This window comes from Larimichthys crocea, chromosome X (genome assembly GCF_000972845.2).
Source record: "Larimichthys crocea isolate SSNF chromosome X, L_crocea_2.0, whole genome shotgun sequence".
NCBI classification, from domain to species: domain Eukaryota; kingdom Metazoa; phylum Chordata; class Actinopteri; family Sciaenidae; genus Larimichthys; species Larimichthys crocea.
The window spans coordinates 20,185,428-20,200,626 of NC_040020.1; the positions used below are offsets into that span (position 1 = coordinate 20,185,428).

The 15,199-nt window shown below is 41.2% G+C and overlaps 1 protein-coding gene across 1 annotated transcript in view; it reads left to right on the top strand.

The window, feature by feature from the left end:
- Positions 1 to 15,199, top strand: part of LOC104935090 (axin-2) — a 72,833-nt gene that overhangs the window by 13,814 nt on the left and 43,820 nt on the right. Inside the window, exons 3-5 of the mRNA XM_019273907.2 lie at positions 10,660 to 10,841; positions 11,053 to 11,106; positions 15,025 to 15,146. The gene's annotated coding sequence lies outside the window, so the exon portion shown is untranslated. The remainder of the gene's footprint in view (positions 1 to 10,659; positions 10,842 to 11,052; positions 11,107 to 15,024; positions 15,147 to 15,199) is intronic.

Below are 15,199 nucleotides of genomic sequence, written 5' to 3' on the forward strand. Positions count from 1 at the left end.
TTTTCTCTTCATATACACAAAAAGGCATGGCTATAGATCTGGTTTCTCACCTTGTCTGCCCTTCTCTCTTAAAGCTACAGTAGTCAACATTGTTATGGCAAAAGCGAGGAAATAACTGTTTATTATGAAACAGTTCCTATCCGCATTGCTAAGAATTTTATCCTCTTTGAGCTCATTATTTTGGTTTTAAGATCACATTTTTTTCCTGCTCTTATCAACTTTGTTCCAGCAACAGTAGGCAACTGTAGTTTTCCAGTAAGGTCAGACCCACAAAGTTAGCAACTAGCTGGTGCTTCACACCTTGAAGCATTTAGCAGTTCTAACAGTTGTGCTCACCAACTACATAAATTAAAGTTTAAAGAATAATTCTAATTTACTACAGCTTGTTTTCACGCTTTTGACCATCACTCTTAATAGTATTAAAATCAGAGTCACCAACTTAATTACTGAGATCTGTGCCATTGTTCAATAAGGGGAACACAAACAGTCATGCAGATTTTATTTAAACCCCCAGGCTAGAAAACAAACTGAAGGGGGAACGGGGGAAACTGTTCACTGTAAACATTTATCACAGTTAAAATGTCAAGCTTACTTCCAAATAAAGATGATTTAACATATTTTGCCCCAATACACTGACTCAGATCTTAGCAATTACTGTTGAAAGCACAATTGTTAGAATGACTGACAGAAACTTTGGCCAGAACTTCAGAAAATGAGACCCAGGTTGTAAAAATAATTATCATTTAACACCCAAGCCAGGTGTCTATGTAAAGCAGTAACTGCAGGGCAGTAACATCAGATCCTGTATTTTAGCGGATGCCTCTTTCTTTCTCTCTCTCTGTTTCAGCACTTTGTTGTGTGTCTCAAATAACTCCCAGAGGGTGTATATTATCACCTAACAGACTGAAACCAGGAAGAAATGTATCAATCAATATCATTCTGTGGTTTCAGTAATCCCTGCCTAAGTGTAATAGGCTGCTGAGATCCACTTTTCTTACAAGCTGACTCAGTCAGATGAACAGACCCACCAGGCCTTTTTTGGCTGTGCCTCCCTTGCTGCTCTGCCCTTGATCAGCCCAGGGTGGTGGATGCACATGGGGACCACCCCAGCATTAAAAGAGCCTATTGCTCCCTTGATCAGCGGGAATGAATTCTTGCGTGACTTTAAACATAGACAAACACACAGAGAACTGCATATGCGCATGATTACATGTACACAAAACAGGAGGGAACATCATGATAATATGAATCTAATTTGATGACACACAAGAATACACACAAATTAAAATATCTATCCATAACGAAATGTGTGTACACATTTACCGAGGCATGTGTGCAAACGCAATGCCAAATAGTTACACATGCACATCTTTCAAGGACGGGCTTCATCGAAACATAAAACATGAATCCATGTTTATCACAAGAACACCAGCACGCAAATAAACACAGAAACAGCCCAAAAAATTCAAGTGGGAATGTGAGACAGAAACACACACATCCGGAGGGGTACCCCTCATTAAAAAACAGTTCCACTGTATGGTGTGTGTTGGTTTCTCAGGCCACTGGTGGTGTTGAGGTGTAAGGCGACATGGGTGATACTGTGATGCTGCTCTTGTCAGTGGGCTGCAGTGTGCGGGCCAGATGAGGCCGGCCATTTGCTCAATATCACTGCCACCAGTACAACTCCCATGAGACCTTCTGAGACATCGCCTGTCAATCTCCCACTGTCTCTGGCTCCTCCTCGCTCCCTCTCTTGGCTGTTGCCATGGGGTCCAGGGGGGCGATGGAGGATGTTTGAAGGCTGGCGCAAAGAGGGAGGGGCTGGATGGAAGGGCAACAGAGAAAGAGAGAAAAAGAATGGGCCAGTGGAGAAAAGATAGGGATGAAGAAAAGTGAGGAGGTCCAGAAAAAAAAAGATGGAGAATGAGAAAGATGAGAAGAAGGGAAAAAAGGGGGAAGAAAAACCAAAGAAAGGGGATGGTGGGTGTTTCTCCTTTTATTGTTGTTTCCTCAGAACATAGCTTTAGAATCTGTGCTTGGCTGATAGCACTGCTATTGGCACATGAACACACATTATACATGCATACACACACACGCAGACACACACATGCTCATTTTGCTTGCTCTACATGACAATCACCATGGTAACAAAATGTACAGAACACAATCGAGGTGGGATATTTTTGAGTTTCAAAGGCATGGAAACAACAATAGGGACGACAAAGGGAGGAAGAGACAAGAACTGGGTAGAAAAAGAGAGAGAGAACGAGAGTTATGGCAGTCTAAGTGCAAGCAGATGGACGTCTGTGTGTGTGTGTATGTGCGCAGGTGTGTGTGTTTGTGTGTGTGTTTGTCCAAGGTCACAGCCCAGAATCATCTGTATGGTGAAAGGGGAGAATGAGAGATGTAGCCTAAAACACATTAAAGGCTCATTTCACAAAAAAAAAAAGAAAAAAAAAAAGGATTTCTGGTATCTCTCTGTTCAGATAGCTTTGGATTTATTTGTCCAGGTCTTTGAGATGTCCCACTGAGATTTCCACCTCATTATAATGTGGATTAATACAATTTAGTTTGAGGTGTTAGCACTGAAAGTTACTCAGAAACCATGCTCCTGTTATTCTGTAGAATCCCGGAACAGCAACAAAATGTAACTAAAGAAATAGTCTCTAAGAAAACAATGCATTCTGTGGAAAAACCTTGTGGAAAAACAAGCTGCTGGTGAACATTTTCAATGCTGTGAGAACCACAGACGAAAACACCATTCATTCTTTGTATTGGATGTATAAATCTCAGCAATAGATGTCTTCAAATAAAACCAGAACTATCTGTACAGCTAAACTGTTCTGGAGTTTTTAAAGAGTTTTACGTTTTTGTAATTTGGTAAAGTAAGCTTTAAAAGGCAGCGAAATTTTATTTTCTCACTTGGCATTTGGACCGTATATAAAAACCACAGTATAATACATGGACATCATATTCATGACATCACCCACAGGTTTCTGAAGAGTTGTTGTGAAGCTCAGACCGTGGTAGCTCTGGAAGCCGCCCTATTGGCTGTCCTGCCTCTGCCGCCTGTCTGTTGATCTTCAAATGTACAAAGACATGGATCGTGGGTGGACCTGAGGCATGCTGAATAAAGCCTTGTTGCTCCAACAAGCCACCTGTAATGGCACCAACCTGTCAATCAAAGCGGCCATGCTGTTAATTCTGCATAACTTCAAACCTCAATATAATTTGAATTGGTGAGTTACATAGAAATTCACCCTCAGTAAAGTTGTCATGGATATTAAATATAAACAGTTGTACCAGGCTGTAAACATGTTTATTTCTGCTGTGAAGTTGGAGCTTATGGAGATTGACTTGTTCTGTAGCCAACCTCAAGTGGCCGCCTGAGGAACTGCAGTTTCTAGCACTTCCACAGTGACTTCACTTCATAGTCACGGAGGATGCTGATGAACACATAAGTTTCTGCCAAAATTGAAAAAGCTTTGGTTATCTCACATGACAGATTTATGTGTTTTTGTTGTATTTTGTGGAAAAATGTAATATCAAAAACTTCTGTGCATCATTCAGAATCAAAATGAGTCGACGTGGCACTGTTCATCAAGTCCAATCAAACCACATTCATACAGTTCTGATGAAGTTTTTAATTGTTAAAGTCTTAATGAAAATGACTGAGAATGTATAATTCCAAAGTTTTACTTTGTTTCATGATAAATATTTAATGTGATAGATAAATATAGTTTACAATGCAAAAGTAAAATGATTTCTTGGCATCTCCTGTTCTCTTCCTCTTCCATTAAGACTTTTTCCACCTTACGATCTGACAGGGTCCATGTGTTGCCTGTTTGGTTGATTGGGGACATGCACACATACACACACACAAACACACACCTGTACATGTGTTTGCCATGGCCTAAATACAAGCATGTGTGTCTGCGTGTGTTTGTGGGTATGTTTGTATGTGTGTGTGTTCGCCCCACTAACAGCTCATCCCTCCTGTCTGAGTGTAGATTTAGCAAGGACAGCTGAGTTCATTTCAGATGTTGAAGTAGGTCGGAGGTCAGACACTGATGTAGGTGGCCTCTTGTACTCAGACCACCATCTAGCAGTTGCCAAATAAATCAGAGTCATGCTGAGTGGTTTGGCGAGCATGACATACCTCCCTCCCTCCCTCGCACTCTCTCTTTCTGCTTTCCATCCCTCTCTCTCTGTCTGTCTGTCTGCTTCACCCTCTTCAATCTCTCTCACATGTATCCAAGCCAACAGCAACCCATAAAGCCACATCTGGCCCACTTCTCCCCACTGGACATGAACAACACTGCCACCTTGAAAATCCTTTCCTTTATCTGTGGTGTTTTGATAGTGGAGTAAGTTTTGTGTCAAGCTTCAGATTATTATTATTATTATTTTTTTTTTTTTACAAATGTTTCAATGGTTAGGTAAAGTTTGGCATATCATAAGTTTATTTATTTGTGTGTGTTCTGTACATGTCAGACTGCAAAATCAAATCCAGATGTTGTGACTTGTGCAGGAGGCATTCATGAAGCACACACAGTAGCTTAACTACACACACACACATACACACACACACACACACACACACACGCACGCATAGGTATACATTGCCCATGTAATTAAGTAAGCATGTATGCAAATGAGCCAACACATGCCGTACAGAACAGAGTTTGACTGTTCTTCCTCCGTGTAACCACGCTGCTCTGCTTTCACACTTGTTTACTGTTGTTCCGATTTGTGGTACATTTACGTAATGCTTTCCCCATCAAAGTGCAGCTGTTTACCCCTGTTGCCAGGAAACGATGTTGGCCTACGCAGGGAAAATGGAGAACAATGTAGGGGTGGCCAAGGCCAAATGAGCATGACTGATGTGAGAGCATACATCCGGATGGCCGGGAAAGATCGTCTACTGTCCAAGCAAAAAGTGTGACAAGTCAGGCTTGAAAACTGTTTTCTGCTCATCATCTACAAGTGTGTCACTAATGATGCTGTAGTGAGACAAATTAGACTTCTTCCAGTGGGAGTGTGGATGCAGACAGACTGTAGCACGGTTTGACTGGAACTGATCTCAGACCACCTTCAGGTTCGTATCCGTGTTTAGAAAAAACATTCATATTACAAAATATGTAAACAAACTACTTCAGGATGTAGTACTCTGTCAGAACACTCACAAACTAGACAGTAAGGTAACACAGTTAATCCATGATTACGTGTTTGTCACTCTCATTCCTGTCTGATGACTGACTGCTAACTTGATTCCACAGCTGCGGCACATTCAGGTGACGCTCGCTCAACGCTCTGCTCTGTGGAGAATATGCACATAATGACACTGAGAATCCAGTCAATTTTCAGAATAAAACGCCCTGTACAGCTTGTTAAAACAGACAAAAAGGAACCAGTTTAGATTTTAACTAATGGTAGGAGCACATACTGTAAATGCTGCTTAGAAAACAGACCAAAACAGCATGCCTGATGGAATCAAGGTGTAACTATGTCTCTATTGTAGAACAGTTTATAATTCGTGTCAGCTCTATGGAAAGTTTGCAAATAGTCATGAATTCACCAAAAACGCAGAGGCTCAGTGCATATTTACATCACCGTCAGGAGTAAATCTACTGATTGCAGTGAAATAAACACATCGCAAAAACAAGTTCATTTCAAGTATACTCCTACCTTTAGACTAAAAATTTAGAGTGAAAGTGCCCTTTAAACACATACCTATGCACCCATGCATATGTTTGTATAACTTTAAAGCATAAATAACATATTCATACAGAAGTGAACATTCCCACTCAATCATGAGGCCATAATGTTGAGCTCAAAGTCTGGAGTAGAAGCCCTCCTTGTGTAGATCTGGACTGAGCTGACAGGGACATGGTGCAGAGGTCCCAACAGGTCTCCAGCTCGTCCCTAATGCTGAGCCTGCGACTTCCACCATCCTAATTTTTTGGAGTAATGATCCAAACTGGAGACGACAGACCAGCGTGGTGTGCAGCTGCAGATAGGGTAGGTTGAGCTCGGTATGCGTGCGACTTTTACCATGACGATATGCCTGAAAAGATAATTTGATGATCTGTGTGTTTTGCTGCCAGGTTAGCCCACCACCTCCACCATCTCCTCCCAGCCCCCCCTCCTCTAGTTCCCTCATTGCCACAGAAACTTATTAATTTTTGTCAGCTGGTGTTTCCTGCCATTTAGAGATACTACCAAATCACATTATGTCTGTCATGGATTACGTGTACAGGCAATGCATCTCCTTGAAGAAGAAAGGGAAAAAGATCAAACATGTTCTTACAATCACCTTTAAGTGAATATGGGAGGTAGACGTGTTTGAGTGTGTGTGTGTGTGTGTGTGTGCGTGTGTGTATCCCACATATGTTTCATGGGGAATGCAGATAGCCAAATAAAAATGCATTATACTCAATTTCCTCCCAATGTTATATAATTATCAGGATTAATAATCATCAAATACTTTTTGGATTCTGCTGAGTCCACTATGGAAAATATCATCAACACGTTAGCTGTTCAGAATATGAAAGGCTCCAGAGCCATATTCCCATATTTACCCATATTTGGCTGCATGCGTGTGTGTATGTGTGAGTGTATGTGTGTGTGTGTGTGTGGCAGAGGATTTGAAGCTGTCACTTTGTAATTACCTCAGCAAATACAGGCTTGGAGAGAGTTGACTGAAGTCTTCCAGTTGGACAGCCCTGGGAGAAAATGAGAAGTGACAGACCACATAACACAGCGTGGGACGTAAATAACTTTTACCCCTCTCTCTCTCTCTCTCTCTCTCTCTCTCTCTGTCTGTCTCTCTCTCTCTCTCCGTCTCTCTCTTTGTCATAGAAACATGGATGATACTTCAAGGATTTTGAAAGAGAGAGAGGGAGAGATGAGCCCGAAATGAGAGAATATCCCTCACTTTCATCTTTAGAAAAAATCTCTGACATCCTCTCTCACTTGCTTTGATGAAAGTCTTTGGTTTTTTGGTGTTTTATCCTCTTACACGAGGTGTATGTATTATAGACTGTGTGTATATATGTGCGTGCGTACTGTATGTGTGTGTTGCACACACGCGCACTCACATGTGTTGTGATGAATACTGGCACGCGGTGATATCATTTTCTCACCAGAATGTGTGTAGGTGGCATGAGGAATTTTGCTCTGTGTGTGTTTGAGGGACTTCTTCTCAGCACTGGTTGGCGTTGGAGGGCCTGGATTTTACAAGTACAAAACGTCCGGGGGTTTGTGTTCTACCCACCGGCCGCTCAGCTTCATTTTGCTGTCCATCATTTACTTCACTATCCTGTGTTCTTTGAGCTCCGGGCAGGTTGTTACTGAGACACTAGTACTGTGTGTGTCAGTGATCACTGAAGAAACACTTCCACATTGGTGGGTAGTGATGGTTTGTCTTTGAGTGGTGGAAGAAGTATTCAGCTCTGAATACTAAATATAAGCACGGCTGTGATTCAGTTATTATTCAGCGTGTATCTGATCCACCAAACATCACACAATTCATGTTTTAAAAGGTTTGTCTCATTATTAGTCATCTCCCACTAAAATAACGCTGGTAGCAAGTGAGTTGTTGAGGCGACCATATATAATATCACTAAATTATAATTAGTGATGCATTAACACGTAAGCATCATGTTGCAGCTGGTGAAGGTGGGACTCATTTTAATTACTTTTTTTTATTACAACATATTCCTACTTTTTTATTACTTTATTCACTTACAGTGATTACAGTAACTTGATACTTAATAATAGTCATTGTTTTATTTTAATAATATAAATATGCAAAGTACTTAGTACCAAATTTGGTCAAGTAAATGTAGTGGAGTAGAAGTATACACATGAAATAGAAAGTAAAGTACAAGTAGCTCAAAACTGTAATGAGCTACAGTATTTGAGTAAATGTACTGAGTTACATTCCAGCACTGACCTCAACCCTCATATATGTACATTTATACACACTCACATATATTTGCACATCCTTTCAAGCTGTATCATCCTGCCTCTGGCTCTATACCACCAGTGTCTTTCTCCCTTTTCTCTGTCTTCTCCCGCCCTCGTTGCACCTCCACGGCTCTGCCTGGCTCCAGTCCAGCTATAGATTGTTAATTATGGTTTGTACGTGATGCACGGTCTTGCCTCCAAATACTACAGCAGCGTTCTTTGGCAGACATCAAAGTGTCGGTGTTTCATTCCATGGGGATTAGTGATGGTAGTGTGTGATAATGCCCCTGCTGCTCGCTGAATTAAACGCCCATGGCAGGGCGCAGGTACAGCGAGTGGAATGAACACACAATCACACAGGCATTCATACACAGCGCATACACTTAAAATGTGAAACAAAGAGACATTCAGAAATATACTATAAACAGAGCTCACAGCCTCATTACAGAAAAATAATATTCATCCATCATGATTAAACTGTGGACTAAACATCCAAGCAAACTCTCATCACTTTCATCTGCCTGCTGTATGTTGGTCAATGTCCACAGAGATCCACAGTACATTGACTGTCCTTCACTCATCTCTCATCTTACACCCCCGTGGCAAATTGGATTTTTAAACGGCTCGTTTTTGATCATTGCCCCGTCTTCATAATTGACTGTGGTTTTCTCTCTCACTGTCTGTTTAAGTCTCCCTGTTTCCCTCTGTCTCACCAGCAAACTTAATGAAAAAAAAACTGGTGAACTGGGGGGGGGGGGGGGGCAGTCTCTATAGCAACTCTCACCATGATTTGAACAAAGGACAAATGACAAGTGTTTAAAGGGCTGCGGGGCGTTTTAATGTTCAGTTTGTGCTTTCTCTCGTCCACTGAGAAGGTCTCGAGAGACAGCAGGAAAAACAGCCATGAAAGGAAAATTACAGAGAGAGACAGTGGAAGAGGGAGAGGCCGAGGGAGAGAGAGCGATTGAAAATCGTCCTTGGTGATCAATGCGTGTACTATTGTCTGCTCTGTTTCTTTGTCCACAAGGACGAAGGCAGAGGAGAGTGTTTAGGCCCGTTATACCAAACGCCTGAACACAAGTTGCAAGAAACTGCACTGCTGCTGGCATGAAGGTGTGTCTGTGGGTCACACAGAACACACAGACAAATAATATGTGATATTATATTGATATATAATATTGATGATATTGATATGTGATTATATGAGATATCTTTGCAGTAACACAGTGTCACTGTCACCCATACACCATTACTGGCAGATATAGCAATATCAGTTATTTAATTCACATATTGATAACTGCATTGGGCTCAAATAACCAGTATTAGTCAGGCTGTAGTTTAGATCTAAACTGCTGGTTTGTTTTCAGCCCCGTCAGACTTCATTGTAACATGATGCTGCCATGTAACCAGAACTCTCGGTATTCAAATACTCTGGTGACTACAATATTATCATGTAGTCATCAAGTGAGAGAAATTACGTCCAAAACCACCAAAATGGCAATGTGCAGAGACTCTGATCATAATAAAACAATAAAATGCATTAGAGTTTAAGCTGTTTATAACTTTGTGTCGGCTGTAGTCGAGCCTAAAGAGGTTAAAAAGTTGTGATGCTCTCATCTCTTGTAGCAGAATGCACTGAACAAGTCATTTAAACCTGTTATTTGAGGCTATATAGCCAGTAGTAAAATACTATAGTTATACTGAGAAAATCTGCTTTGACCTGTGATGTGAAGTAGATTTTTTTTCTTCACAAAAAACAAAAAAACATGTACATAGAGCCAAGCTCCTGTCTGAATAAGAAAAAGAATGAATAAAAGACAGAGCCTTGAGCCTGTTAGGCCAAGTAAGAGTTGCTGTGAAAGTGTAACCTGCATCATTTATGTGATTATTTCTGCTCTTCACGGGCTTTAAAATGTGTCTTGCTTACTGACAACACTGTAATCCTCTCTCTCTGTTTGTTGTCATGACATCCTCATCATTTGTCTGACATGCTCCTCCAGTATACAGGCTGTCATTCACGGTCGCTTCATGGCTAATGTGTGTTTGTGTATGTGTGTGTGTGTGTGTGTGTGTGTGTGTGTGTGTGTGTGTGTGTGTGTTTATATGTATGTGTTTGTGGAGAGGGTTCAAGACTAAAGAGAGAAAGGTGCAGACAGACAGATGAACAGCAACAGAAACACTTCAACAGAGACAAAGAAATGACCTTTATTTGTCCTTGTGAACTGGTTTAACAGCACACGGTGGTAACGGAAAGAAAGGCTGATAAGGATGGCAACAACAAGAGGAAGAGAGGTAGTCTGAGAGACATAAAGATAAAAAAGGGCATGCAGGAAAAAAAGAAAACAGGAAAAAAAAACGTCTTAGCAGCCTGACAAATACCTCTCTCCACCTGTAATCACCTCCTGCAGGTCAGCTTCTGCCTCGCCTCGCCTCGCCACAATCCTCCAACTAACACAGAGCCAAGCCTTCAAACAGCTATCTCTTCTTCTACCTCCCCTTCCCTCTTTTCTCTTCTTTCTCTTTACACAGACAGAAAAGACCTTGATGTTTTTCCAATAATTGGCAGCAGAGGTTGACTTTTTTTCTCCACCCCCCCACCCTCCATCTATTTTCTGTTTATCTCTCTCTCTCTCTCTCTCTCTCTCTCTCTGTCCCCTTTTTTTTTTTTTGCTCTTCCTCTTCCTTTAGAGATGAATACTTGGCCCGGGATCAAAGGCAGACCCCAACCGGCCACTCTGGCCACCACAAAGGGGCGTTGGGCCCTGGCGTGGGTCCAGGTGCTGCACATGGCCACATAGCCAGGGACAAGCCATGCAGATGGGGCCCGCAGAGCCCTTTGTCGCCTCCTCCCCCACGCCTGTGTATGAGAGGTCAGTGGCTAAAGTATCAGAGTGTGTGCTTCCTGTAAGATGATCTAGTCTTGTGCAACGGACTCCCTTTTGTTTCCATCTGTTTTTTCCTTACCCTTGTGTTTCCCTCAGTTGGTTTGTTTATTTCCTGCAACTACCCCGTCTTTGTTTCTTTCCACACCTATCACACACTCTTCTCCAACTTTCCATGTTCTTCTCTGCTGTTCCACAGTGCAGATCCAAGAAGAAAACGGCGGCCTGTGCAGCGGGAAAAGAACCAGCTGAGGTAAACATCTTGCCCCACAGACAGAACCATGTTTAAATGTTTGAGAAGACCCGACTCGAGTTTAGTCGAACACTTCCCTCTACCCTCAACAGCCCTTGTTTAAATATATAAGCGCTACAGCCAAGTCCAATGTCTCCGAAGCCAGTACAAATAAATTGAGGTGGAGGACACAAAAAGTGGGATAGATAAAACAAATGAACAAGCCCTCGTAGTCCAAATATATATGCAACACCCAGCTTGCTTTTCAACTCTTTCAACTGACACGTTTGCAGAATTTCTTTGAGGACGGCCAAGATGATGTTTCTGAGTCAGAATAAGATTGTTGGACTGCTGAATTACAGACCAATTGTGATTCACTTCATTAAACTGTAACAAGTGATGTGAAAAGACCATAGTGAGAACCTTTTCTCACTGTGCACATCAAAAAAACATCTACTCTGTCATAACCTTGGCTTATAAATTTCCAATGCAGCTCTCATCTGTATTATATTTGGGAAGTTTCAATATATAGATATATGAACACACAGTATACGCCCATACAGCCTTGTGAGTCCTTGGACATATTGGTGTTTCCCTTTGCCATGCCTTGCAAGGTCAATCATTTTGTTGCTTTCTGTAACAAACTCCTGTGTTTTTGTTCAGATGTTTCATTCGTTCTATGGCATAAAATGATCAATACATTAAAGTTTATGTATCATGATGTCCAAATGTCTGAAAACAGCAAAAAAAACATCCAAGACGCAAAGGGGCAGACGTAAAATTTTGGGAGAGAAAAAAAGACAACAGCAGTATTTTTCCACACTCTGCATGCTGTCATGCATGAATCCCCGGCTTCAGCCATATGTTTAAGATTAGATGTACTTTTTTGTTAGACGAGAACACAGTCAACAAAGTTCTGCTGCTTCCCCGCTGGTCATGAATCAACTGGGCTCTGTCCACACCCTCTCTTTGTGGTCTTAATTCTATTAAATACTGTGATAACAGCCATCATATGTGTGAAGAATAACACAACAGCATGAATGGTGGTATGAATCATATTTTTCTTAATATTAACTGACATACAGTATGTGTTTAGTTTGTTTCTAGTGTGTATTTAATCTGTGGTTAACCTGAAAAGAACAGGATGAGGCTCATTTTAATGCTAATATGTGTCGTGCAAATGTATGACTCTCCCTCTGTCTCTCTCTTTCTTAACCTCTTCCTCTGCCAGTGGTCCTCAAACTTTTCCTGGCATTCCCCACAACAGAAGCCGAAAAAGGTTCACGCCCAACCACAGCCACAAATTTTATGAATCATTAATGATCGGAGAAGCAGATTCAAGTTGATCTTAGTTAAATAAAGGTTTATTTCCCTGATAGAAGTAATATTCATTCAGCTTAGTGTCATGCCATATTTTTCCCCTGGTCATCCATGCCCCACCTGCAGTGGCTCGCCCCACAGTTTGAGGACCACTGCATTACACCAAAGTAGCATGATTCTAGCTGACAAACAGCTGTGAGATTTTCTTTAAGTATGAAGCCTCTGTGAATGATAATTCTAAATGATTAAAGTGACATTAAATCCAAACTTTAATCTGCATTAATTGATTTTTGACCACTAGGGGGCAACAGACTGAGCTTGAAACACATTTTGTCATATCTTATAAAGCTGTGTAAACAGACAATTGTTTGCATGTTATGCATGTTAACATGTTGCATCTTATATGAACAACAAAATAGTCACTACTATGTTCACCAACTAGTGGCTAACTCCTGGTGGGTGATGGAGTGATAGTATTCAGTCAGTTTATCAGAACCTTGTTCACTGAAGCCGGCTGCCTGCTGGTACTGAACATTTGTCCAAAAATGGACTGTAGAGTTGAACAGGAGTTCAACCTTTTGGAGTCTTTATGAGCAACCCATTTATTTATTGATGTACCACATTTGGTCACTTGATCCATTGTTCATATAAAAATTTGATTAGTGCATACTCTTGCTTCAGATCTATCTTTAAAGTACCAAATACTCACCCTCTGTAGACGTGACATGTGGCTATAGAATGTGTGTAGCTTGCTACATCTTAGTAAAGACAGTGATCAGCTTACATATATGTTACTTAGAATATTGAGAAGTTTTCAGAGGAGAAATATATATATATATAAAAATTACCCCAGCAGCAAAATCCACTTCTCTGCTGTTATTATTACTTTTTTATATTTAGCCACATTTCCAAAATGTGAAAACGCTGCTACAGCCTCAATCCACAGCACCCCGTTCAACTCACAACGTGGCTCTAGGGAAGCCAGTGTTGGTTCATGGCATTCCCATCAGCCTCAGCTGTAAACTAAGTGTAATGTTAGCATGCACACTAAACTAAGACAGTGAACATGTTTTTTAAATCATCACCACAAACATGAATCAAAGCTGATGGCAGTCTCTATGCTCCATAGAGTAGTGATCTACATACTTATTACAGCCACCTTTTCAAGCAGATAAGGGAACGCTGGTATTGTAAGGAGTATCGCTTGGAACTGCCTTGTGATGCAGCCAAAGTACAATATACCTTGTGCTTTGTTTTACATAACCTGATCGTTTCTAGGTTACATAACTGTAACAAATACACCTAATATCATAAAGTAAACGTGAAAGACCAAGAAACACTAAGCTATACTGCTACAGTGATCACAGCGTTAGGAGAGGTGTGATGTTCCTGGTCCTTTATTAGGCTCAAATTAAGGACCTGATGCTCTCCAAAGACTTAATCAAAGCATCACTGTGTTAAAACATAGGTCTCTGTGAGTCGGTCCACTGTAGGCTATATAGTTCAGGTAATGCTAACCCCCTGTCGTGAAGAGGTAAATAAAGCCAACTAAATAAAACGACATGACAGACTTAATGTGACCATTATGGAAAAAAACACTTACTTCCAGCTCAGATAATGGCCCACTTAACACAGAAAGCTTACTAATTAAAAGAGCAGGAAAAAAATGATAATGCAGTTACCTAAATAGGGTCAACTGGTTGGTTTGTTTAGCTTCAGTGGTAACTTCTTGGCTGTTAGAAAATTATGAGCAAAGAAGTCTGATGTTGTTTTTCTGTAATAATGGGCATTATTTTCACTTTTATGTGTTCCTCCTACAGAGAAAATAGGCCTGATCTCTCCCTTTGTGGTTGCTCCAACTGCTCACTTCCACCACCCACACAACACATTTTCCCAGGCAACAATGTTCCTCCAAAGTTTACACACAATAAATAACGATATGCCCAAAGCAGTTAGCAGTGGCCCCGCTCTCCGTTTCCTGGCTGGAGTTGAAATGAAATGGTAATTTTGACTTGAGGAGGATTTCAAAGGGATGGCCTCTACTTTTCATCTTGGTGCATACCACGAGCTCGCCGACACATTCACGCTGGGATTTGAAAAAAAAAAAAAAAGGAGAGGAGAGGAGAGAAAAAAAAGCAGAATTTTAAGTTTTTCTATGAACTTCCTTCTTTCCTTTTTCTGCCATCTCCCCACAGAAAAAAGAGATGTAACGTTGCTGAGATCTCTCCCCCAGATGGACAGCATTTATATAAACAACCATCCCCGGTTCAGGGAGCATTTGATTGATGTGTCATTGTCTAAAGATTGTTTCCAGGCATTTGAATAGATAATTCAGAGTATCTGATGTAGACATTTTTCTTCAAAGGTCAGTTGTGGGGGTAGAGCAGGGGTGTCCTCTATCTTCCATGCTATTTTTGCATTGAAGGCTCCAACCAGCCTGCCTGCTTTTCACAAGGGAGATTGACTGACACTTGAATCGTCCTTCTGCTCAAGATTACAAGGTGCTTTCCAAAACTCCATCTGAGATCTGCTCGCTAGCTCTGTTATGCAAAGTACCTTTGTCTCGAACAAAAGACCATAACACTGCGTGGATGTGTCCTGTGCTTATTTGTTGTCTAGGTCGGCCTATAGTCTTGCAGTGAGATTGGAGTGAGACCAAAGATGCAGCAGAAGGACTGGCCAGGAACTCCATTATCTCGGCAAGAAGGAGTGAGAAATGGAATTAAAACACCCAAAACAAGGTCTGTCACTCATCAGCAGCACTGGCTCCTATCCTCACATGTATATAACATTT